Raw genomic sequence first — 10190 nt, forward strand, 5'->3', positions numbered from 1 at the left:
GTCTGATGAGGGCGAGATTCTAGATTTGTCTGACACTGACACCCCTCAATTAGGGGTGGAGGTTAAATATAGAATATATATTCCAGGTCTCTTACAGACGGTCCATGCGGCCATGGTGATTACAGACGACAACCTACCTGCAGCACCCACTCATGCTTATTTTAAGGAGGTTAGAGGTACTGCAGCAGTTTTTCTCTATCTGGTCAGCTAGATCACCTCGAGGCGTGGAAATCTCCAGGAAAAAGATTTCAACCTCACAAACGTCTGGCCCGTGCATACCCCTTTGCGGAAGATTATTTCACTAAATGGGAGTCTCCGCCTCAGGTGGATTCTCATGTGACGCGCTTAGTAAAGAGTGCGACTTTACCTATGCCGTCCATGTCTTCTCTGACGGATACTACAGACCGTAAGGTGGAGGTGTGCCTAAAGTCTATCTATTCCCTTGATGGAGGAGCATCCAGACCAGCTTATGGCAGTCTGCTGGGTGGCCCAGGCTATGGAAAGATGGGCGGACGCATTGGAAGCATCGTGTGCTTTGGAGGGTACCAGTGAACAGGTTGTGTTAGTGGATAACCTCTGGGATTCTGCTATGTACATTAACAAAGCAGCCTTGGATTTGAGCCTTGTTACTTCTAGGATATCCGCGGCAGCCGTGTCCGCTCGATGCTCCTTGTGGTTATGTTCTTGCAGGGTGGACGCTGAATCCAAAAAGGGCTTGGAATGCTTACCTTATAATGGGCAGGTCCTGTTCGGGCCAGCTTTGGACAAGATAGTGGACACGCTGTCTGCTGCAAAATCTGCATGTCTATCTTCAGCTCCGACTCCGTCTAGGTCTAAAAACCCGTCCTTTTGACCCTATCGCCCACAGGGCAAACCTAAGGTGCAGTCCTTTCCGAGACCTTCAGGTACCAAAAAGACTGCTAAGCCCAAGAAACAAGCTTGGAGTACCAAACGTCCGGCAGCCAAGCAGGATGACTAACCCTCAGCCTGACTGGCTGGGCCTCCCCTTGGGGGACCCCAAGGTGGGAGGCTGACTTCTGCGATACGCCCAGTGTTTCTACCAGACCACCACAGACACTTGGGTAAGGGAAGTGGTATCTCAGGGATATGCCCTCCTTCCGCAGAAGGCCTCATCAGTTCTCTGCAGCAGGCCTTCAGATCTGACGAAGGCTCTAGCGATCCAGGAGGTGGTGTGCTCTATGCTCCAGATGGGAGTCATAGAGCCTGTTCCGGTACCCCTAAGGGGGACGGGATATTACTCCAACCTCTTTCTGGTCCAAAAGCCAAATGGATCTTTCTGACCTATCCTCAACCTCAAGTCCCTGAACAAGTTTTTAAGGGTCCCTCTGTTCCGAATGGAGACTCTGCATTCTATTGTTTTAGCTATGCAGCCTGGGGATTTTATGGTGTCCCTGGATATTCAGGATGCTTACCTGCATATCCCATTGCCAAGGCTCATCAGCGTTACCTCAGATTTGCGGTGTCAGACCACCATTACCAATTTCAGGCTCTACCGTTTGGCCTTTCCACGGCTCCTCGAGTGTTCACAAAGGTAATGGCGGTCATGGCGGCACATCTGCGGTTGCAGGGGGTTTGCCTTTTACCTTACTTGGACAACCTTCTGTTGTTGACAGGGTCGCCACAGGTCCTTTGATATTGTCAGTTGCAGATGGTTGCAGTGTTGAAGCCTCACGGCTGGCTAGTGAACTGGAAGAAGTCCTCTCTAATTCCTTCTCAGAGGATGGTCCATCTCGGAGCATTGTTGGACTCAGCAGCAGAGGATCTGCCCTGTTGCAGTCCAGGATACGCAATGATCTAAAGAGTCGCCGAGTGTCTCTTCTCTCAGCAATGAAGTTACTGGGTTCCATGGTGTCAACGTTCAACATTGTGGAGTATGCCCAGTTCCATTCCAGGCCTCTGCAGATGTTGACCCTCTCCAGATGGGACAGAATTCCCCGTCAAATAAAGACGCAGATGATCAGGCTCACTCCAGAGGTGCGCCTGTCCTTGACCTGGTGGTTACAGAAGTCCCATCTCAGCAGGGGACGTCCGTTTTGGGTTTCGGATTGGGTCCTTCTAACAACTGATGCCTGCCTTCGAGGCTGGGGTGCTGTGATGGGCCCACACATCTTCCAGGGGCGGTGGACGCCAGAGGAATCGGTCCTGCCGATCAATATATAGGAGCTTCATGCACCTTATCCCATGTCTTGACAAAGGCTCCCAAGGAGAGCTGAAACGCGTTAACAGATTGAGAAGGTGTATGTTTTTTTGGAATCCGGAAGTATGTCATTTTTTTACTCTTCGTCTGCTGGATTTTTTCATCTATTCCAGTTAGCTATTTAGACTACCTCTGGCTAGTTATTTTTGTACTATTTTAAACTTTTTGTATTTTTATTTCATTTTTTATGTATTGCTACAATTGATTTTTTACTGTACCATTGGAATATCTGTGTGAATAATTTTTCTTTTACTGGAACTTAATATTTCTGGAAGCATTAATCGATTTGTGATGATGTTTTGAGAACAAAGGGGAAAAGAAAGATATCTTGATGTGCAGTTAAAACTCCATGAGAATTGTGAGTTCGGTACGCACTGAGCTATTATAAAAGATACCTTTATGTGATTTCTCCCGACTTCCTTTGATGTGAGTGAATGGTACGCGGCACTTTCCTTTTACCACACATATCACTGTTGTGAACGTTTAAAGATACCTTTATGGGAGACACTCATATATATTCTATGTGAGTTGGGTACGCACTATTTGAAGCACACACGAATATTATAAGGAACAATTTTTGATTGTTTTTGAAAGCACCCCTCAATGACCCCCTATTCATCTCTCCTTACATATACACTATACGGAGAGAATCTACGGTGGTGACCCTTAAGGAGGAATTGTATGCAAAGAACTTCAAGCAATGTAAGGATTGTCCCAGTTCATCAAGAATATTTAAGTATTTTCTATTATTAGTGCCTGTTGGTATCTCCTGTGTTACCTTTTTAACTGTACAAGCCTTTCAAACTATGTTACAAGTTGAGAAGCCCCCACCCAGTAAGCCTTCTAAGCATCCTGTGTTATCACAGTCCACGCAGCTCTCAGATTCTGAAGTGTCGTCATCTGAGGAGGCAGAAGATGCTGATCTCTCTAATACTCCCCTCAGGGGGAGGACGAGAGTCAGTCTAAAATTAATATTCCTGCCTTGATGCAAGCTGTTAGATCCATCTTGCTCATAGAAGATGATGAGCCAGCCCCTAAATTTGAGCACCCACTGTAAAGTACAGAAAGTGGCTTCAGCAGAATTCCCTCTATCGGATCAACTAGCTTAACACATGGCTACAGCCTGGCAGTTGCCTGGTAAGAGGTTTTAGCCCCAAAAGCGTCTGACCTCCTGTTATTCATTTCCTGCGGCTCACTGTTCAAAATGGGAGACTCCCCCTGTGGTGGATTCGCATGTTACGTGTTTTATTAAAAGCGCTACGTCGCCTATCCCTACAGTAACCTCTTTGAAGGACCCTACGGATAGAAAGGTTGAATCTTGCCTTAAATCGATATACTCTCTTTCAAGGGCTGTTGCCCGTTTGACCATGGCTATTGCAGGGGTGGCTAAAGCTACAGAGAGCTGGGCTGATGCACTTGAAGACGCTTTTCCCTCAGATGCTTCTAGGGATCAGATGTCTTTCGTAGCTCACATACGAGATGCAGCTTCCTAAATTGGAGAAGGGACGTTGGATGCCAGTCTCCTAATCTCCAGAGTCTCGGCCGCTGCAGTGTCTGCCCGCCGTACCCTGTGGCTACGCTCATGGAAGGCCTCTACAATGGGGAGATCTCGTTTGGCCCAGACCTTGACAAGATTGTAACCACATTGGCGGCATCAAAAACTGCATTTCTGCCTTCAGCAACTGCTGCTACAAAGCCTCAGACTACGTCTTTTAAGTCCTTTTGTCCTCACGGAAAGCCTAAAGGTCAGTCCTTTCCTAGGCAGTCGGCTTCCACTAGGGCCGCCAAGCCCAGGACCAAGCAGGCCTGGACCACCAGACGCCTTGCTTCAAAACCCGAGGATAAGCCCTCAGCCTAACGGGACGGGCCTCCCTCTAGGGGATCCCAAGTGTTTAGGATTTCCAGAGTCCTAGCCTTCCTTCAAGCTGGATTAGACCTTGGACTTCGCCTGACCTCACTGAAAGTGTATGTCTCTGCTCTTATCCATTTGGTTCCAGCATAGACTTTCTCCACTACCGGATGTCCAAACCTTCCTCCAGGGTGTCCTCCGTATACAACTTCCCTTTGTCCCTCCAGTGGCTCCATGGGATTTGTCAGTAGTGCTTTGTGCCGTCCAGGGTCCTCCGTTTGAACCCCTGGATTCTGTGGAACTCAAGTGGCTCACAGCGAAGACTTTTTCTTCAGGCTATGGAATCCGCCAGAAGGGTGTCAGATTTAGGGGCGCTCTCCTGTTGCACCCATTTCTGATATTCCATCAGGACAGGGCTGTGCTTCGGACTCGCCATGATTTCCTTCCAAAAGTTGTTACTAGTTTCCACATTAATGAGGAAATTGTAGTCCTGGCCTTTCAATCACCAGACCTATCGGCAGGTGAGGCCTCCTTGGATGTGGTCCGTGCCCTCAGGATCTATGTGGACCGTACCAATTCCTTTCGGAGATCAGACTCCTTATTTGTGCTCTCTGGATATCACAAGAAGGGATGGCCAGCCTACAAAAAGACATTGCCTAGATGGCTTCGCATGACTATCTCACAGGCTTACACGGAAGCAGGCCTTCCTGTATCGGCTACTGTTACTGCTTATTCTACACGCTCTGTGGGTCCTTCGCCATGGCACCTCAGCTGAACAGCTTTGTAAGGTGGCCACATGGTTCTCTGTCCATACATTTCTGAGTTTTTATGCCTTTGATACATTTGCCTCTCAGGATGCTTCATTTAGGCGCCGGATTCTCCTCTCAGCACAAGAGCGTCCCCACCCATAAATGACTGCTTTGGGACATCCCCAAGGTCTCCCTGTGGAGCCCTATGGACTCTGTAGAAGAAAATGAGTTATGGTAAGAACTTACCTTTTGTTAACCTTCTTCGAAGTCCATGGGGTCCACAGGGCACCCGCCCTGACTCACCTGGCGTCATATGGGCTATGTTGCTGGTCACTGGTTTTCCATCTCCTCCTGTGTGAGTGTGTGATTCTTGAGTGTACCAGTCTTCCTTCTCTCTAATCCTCCTCCAGCCTTTGGCTTGTCATGAACTGAGGTGCCTCTGGCTCAGGGGCGGGGTATAGGGGATGGACAGATGCATCCTGGGAGCTGAAAGCTTTAACTGCATGGTGCCCGGTCCTCAACCACCACCTACACTCCAAGGTCTCCCTGTGGACCCTATGAACTTTGAAGAAAAAGAGTTAACAAATGGTAAAACTGACCTAACTCTTTATTATTTCTGCTGAACGTCCCCTATACATGTCCTAACATAACACATGGATGTAAATAACAGTTAATTGAAGATTTCAGCAATCCTCAACGCTCCCAGTCCAACCATTAACTCTCAGATTATTTTCTTTTTGTACACTGGGATTTGTTGCTATACTTACACCTGTACAAGATGTTACGCACCTGGCTATGGGCCCGATTTATAGATTTACAGAACTTCAATGTTTTAGCAAATCTCCGTTTTCTTTTAGATAAGCGCAGAAGTCGGATTGCGCACGTGCAGATCAGGTTTTCTCTCCAACCATATACCTCCCTTCCCTCCACTCTCCAACCATATACTCTACCACCCCCTTTCCCCAGCCGTATACCCTCTCTCCGACCATATACCTCCCTCCCCCGACCATATAGCATCCCTCCCCTCTTCTCCCCAACCATATACCTTCCCTACCATCCATTCCTCAACCATATACCACCCCCCCTCCCCAACCATATACCACTGCTCCCCCTCTCCCCAAATATATATCTCCCAGCCCTCTCCTCTCCCCAATCATATACCTTTCCTCCCATACATTCCCCAACCATATACCACTCCCCCCCTCCAGTCACCAACCATATACCACTTCACCCCCCTCTCGCCAAATATATATCTTCCCAACCATATACCTTCCCTCCCAACCATTCTCCAACAATATACTCTACCACCCCCTCTCCCCAACCATATACCATGCCCCCTCCATTCCCCAACCATATACCACTTCTCCTCCTCTCCCCAAATATATCTCCTCTCCCCAACCACATACCCTCTCTCGCCCCCTCTCCCCAACCATATACCTTCCTTGCCCCTCCTCTCCCCAACCATACACCTCCCTCCCCCTCTCCCCAACCATATACCACTTCTCCCCCTCTCCCCAACCATATACCACTTCTCCCCCTCTCCCAATATATCTCCCTTCCCTCCCATCCATTCCCCAACCATATACTACACCCTCCCCACCAACCATATACCACTTCTCCCCCTCTCCCAATATATCTCCCTTCCATTCCCCAACCATACTACTCCCCCCACCATATACCACTTCTCCCCCTCTCCCCAAATATACATCTCCCCTCCCTCTCCCCACCCATATACATTCTCTCCTATCCATTCCCCAACCGAATACCACCCTCTCCAGTCCCCAACCACATACCACTCCCCCCCTCACCAACCATATACTTCTCCCCCCTCACCAACCATATACTTCTCCCCCTCTCCCCAACCATATACACTCCCTACCCCAACCATATACCCTACCACCCCCTTTCCCCAGCCGTATACCCTCTCTCCGACCATATACCTCCCTCCCCCGACCATATAGCATCCCTCCCCTCTTCTCCCCAACCATATACCTTCCCTACCATCCATTCCTCAACCATATACCACCCCCCCTCCCCAACCATATACCACTGCTCCCCCTCTCCCCAAATATATATCTCCCAGCCCTCTCCTCTCCCCAATCATATACCTTTCCTCCCATACATTCCCCAACCATATACCACTCCCCCCCTCCAGTCACCAACCATATACCACTTCACCCCCCTCTCGCCAAATATATATCTTCCCAACCATATACCTTCCCTCCCAACCATTCTCCAACAATATACTCTACCACCCCCTCTCCCCAACCATATACCATGCCCCCTCCATTCCCCAACCATATACCACTTCTCCTCCTCTCCCCAAATATATCTCCTCTCCCCAACCACATACCCTCTCTCGCCCCCTCTCCCCAACCATATACCTTCCTTGCCCCTCCTCTCCCTAACCATACACCTCCCTCCCCCTCTCCCCAACCATATACCACTTCTCCCCCTCTCCCCAACCATATACCACTTCTCCCCCTCTCCCAATATATCTCCCTTCCCTCCCATCCATTCCCCAACCATATACTACACCCTCCCCACCAACCATAAACCACTTCTCCCCCTCTCCCAATATATCTCCCTTCCATTCCCCAACCATATACTACTCCCTCCCCACCAACCATATACCACTTCTCCCCCTCTCCCAATATATCTCCCTTCCATTCCCCAACCATACTACTCCCCCCACCATATACCACTTCTCCCCCTCTCCCCAAATATACATCTCCCCTCCCTCTCCCCACCCATATACATTCTCTCCTATCCATTCCCCAACCGAATACCACCCTCTCCAGTCCCCAACCACATACCACTCCCCCCCTCACCAACCATATACTTCTCCCCCCCTCACCAACCATATACTTCTCCCCCTCTCCCCAACCATATACACTCCCTACCCCAACCATATACCCTACCACCCCCTTTCCCCAGCCGTATACCCTCTCTCCGACCATATACCTCCCTCCCCCCGACCATATAGCATCCCTCCCCTCTTCTCCCCAACCATATACCTTCCTACCATCCATTCCTCAACCATATACCACTGCTCCCCCTCTCCCCAAATATATATCTCCCATCCCTCTCCTCTCCCCAATCATATACCTTTCCTCCCATACATTCCCCAACCATATACCACTCCCCCCCCCTCCAGTCACCAACCATATACCACTTCACCCTCCTCTCGCCAAATATATATCTTCCCAACCGTATACCTTCCCTCCCATCCATTCTCCAACAATATACTCTACCACCCCCTCTCCCCAACCATATACCATGCCCCCCTCCATACCCCAACCATATAACTTCCCCAACCATATACCACTTCTCCTCTCCCCAAATATATCTCCTCTCCCCAACCACATAACCTCTCTCTCGCCCCCTTCTCCCCAACCATCTACCCTCCATCCCCCCACTCTCCAACCATATACTCGCCCACCCCTCCCTTCCCCAACCATAAACCTTCCTTGCCCCTCCTCTCCCCAACCATACACCTCCCTCTCCCCAACCATATACCACTTCTCCCCCTCTCCCAATATATCTCCCTTCCCTCCCATCCATTCCCCAACCATACTACTCCCCCCCCACCAACCATATACCACTTCTCCCCCTCTCCCCAAATATATATCTCCCATCCCTCTCCTCTCCCCAATCATACACCTTTCCTCCCATACATTCCCCAACCATATACCACTTCCCCCCCCCTCCAGTCACCAACCATATACCACTTCACCCCCCTCTCGCCAAATATATATCTTCCCAACCGTATACCTTCCCTCCCATCCATTCTCCAACAATATACTCTACCACCCCCTCTCCCCAACCATATACCATGCCCCCCTCCATTCCCCAACCATATAACTTCCCCAACCATATACCACTTCTCCTCCTCTTCCCAAATATATCTCCTCTCCCCAACCACATACCCTCTCTCTCGCCCCCTCTCCCCAACCATCTACCCTCCATCCCCCCACTCTCCAACCATATACTCGCCCACCCCTCCTCTCCCCAACCATATACCTTCCTTGCCCCTCCTCTCCCCAACCATACACTTCCCTCCCCCTCTCCCCAACCATATACCACTTCTCCCCCTCTCCCCAACCATATACCACTTCTCCCCCTCTCCCAATATATCTCCCTTCCCTCCCATCCATTCCCCAACCATACTACTCCCCCCCCCCACCAACCATATACCACTTCTCCCCCTCTCCCCAAATATACATCTCCCCTCCCTCTCCCCAACCATATACCTTCTCTCCTGTCCATTCCTCAACCGAATACCACTCCCTCTCCACTCCCCAACCACATACCACTCCCCCCTCTCCCCAACCATATACCACTTCTCCCCCCTCTCCCCAACCATATACCTTTCCTCCCATCCTTTCCCCAACCATATACACTCCCTACTCCTCCATTCCCCAACCATATACACTCCCTACCCCAACCATATACCACTTCTCCCCAAATATAGTCGCAAAACGATGGATTTTTGCATCCGCATCGGCATAACTGCGCAGGATACGTAAATGGTATACACATGTAACTTGCCCTTTGTTGACTTGGTTGTAATGTTACTCGTGTGTGAAGGGTGACAAAGCCTTTGAACCTAGAGTGATTAGAGGTTAGGCAGTTCTGCGTTCCTGCAGTTATAATTGTGTCAACGTGTATATTTCACATAAGATAGATGACCCTGGAAATTACCAGCCATTTGACCAAGCTCTGATAAAATAAGTTAATGTCTGTGATCCCTGCTTCAAGTGAGGAAACCACAGGGGGTCAGGCTTACAGGCCAAGGAGAGACAGACCGACCAACCAGGTGTCAAATCTTTCCCCTAGCCATCTGTAAGAAAGTGTCCAATTCTGTGGACACAGGCCTAATCTCTGAGCTCCAAACAGGATGGAGTGAGCAATGATTAATTAAATGAACTAACTCCTGCTCAAGTGACCAAGAAACCCTATGTTTCAGTCACCTAAGCAATGGAAGCGTTAAACTACCCCAAGGGAGGGGAGTAACCCAGAGCTGCCTGGAGAAACAGGCATAAAACTGTAACTGACTTCTGGGTCAGCGTTCATTTCTGAGGGGCTATCGTGTGGTACAGAGTGAATCGGAGTTCGTCACTAGGGGCTGCCCTGACCCCCAAATCACGTAAGACAAAAGCATGGTTTGTTTATTCCCTTTTTATTTTATTTCTGAAATTATAAGCAACTTGTGTGCAACCTTTTATTTAATATTATAATAATCTTGTAACTTTTTGTAACCAAGCTTTGAAGATATTCTTGAATTAAAACATTAATTCTAGTTCTGGAACTGTGTGTTTATGACCCAAGGCCTAAACTTGGCCCACGTTACCTACTGTTCTAAGTGAGTATG

Source organism: Taudactylus pleione, unplaced genomic scaffold (assembly GCF_031769625.1).
Source record: "Taudactylus pleione unplaced genomic scaffold, aTauple2 ptg000523l, whole genome shotgun sequence".
In the NCBI taxonomy this organism is placed as follows: domain Eukaryota; kingdom Metazoa; phylum Chordata; class Amphibia; order Anura; family Myobatrachidae; genus Taudactylus; species Taudactylus pleione.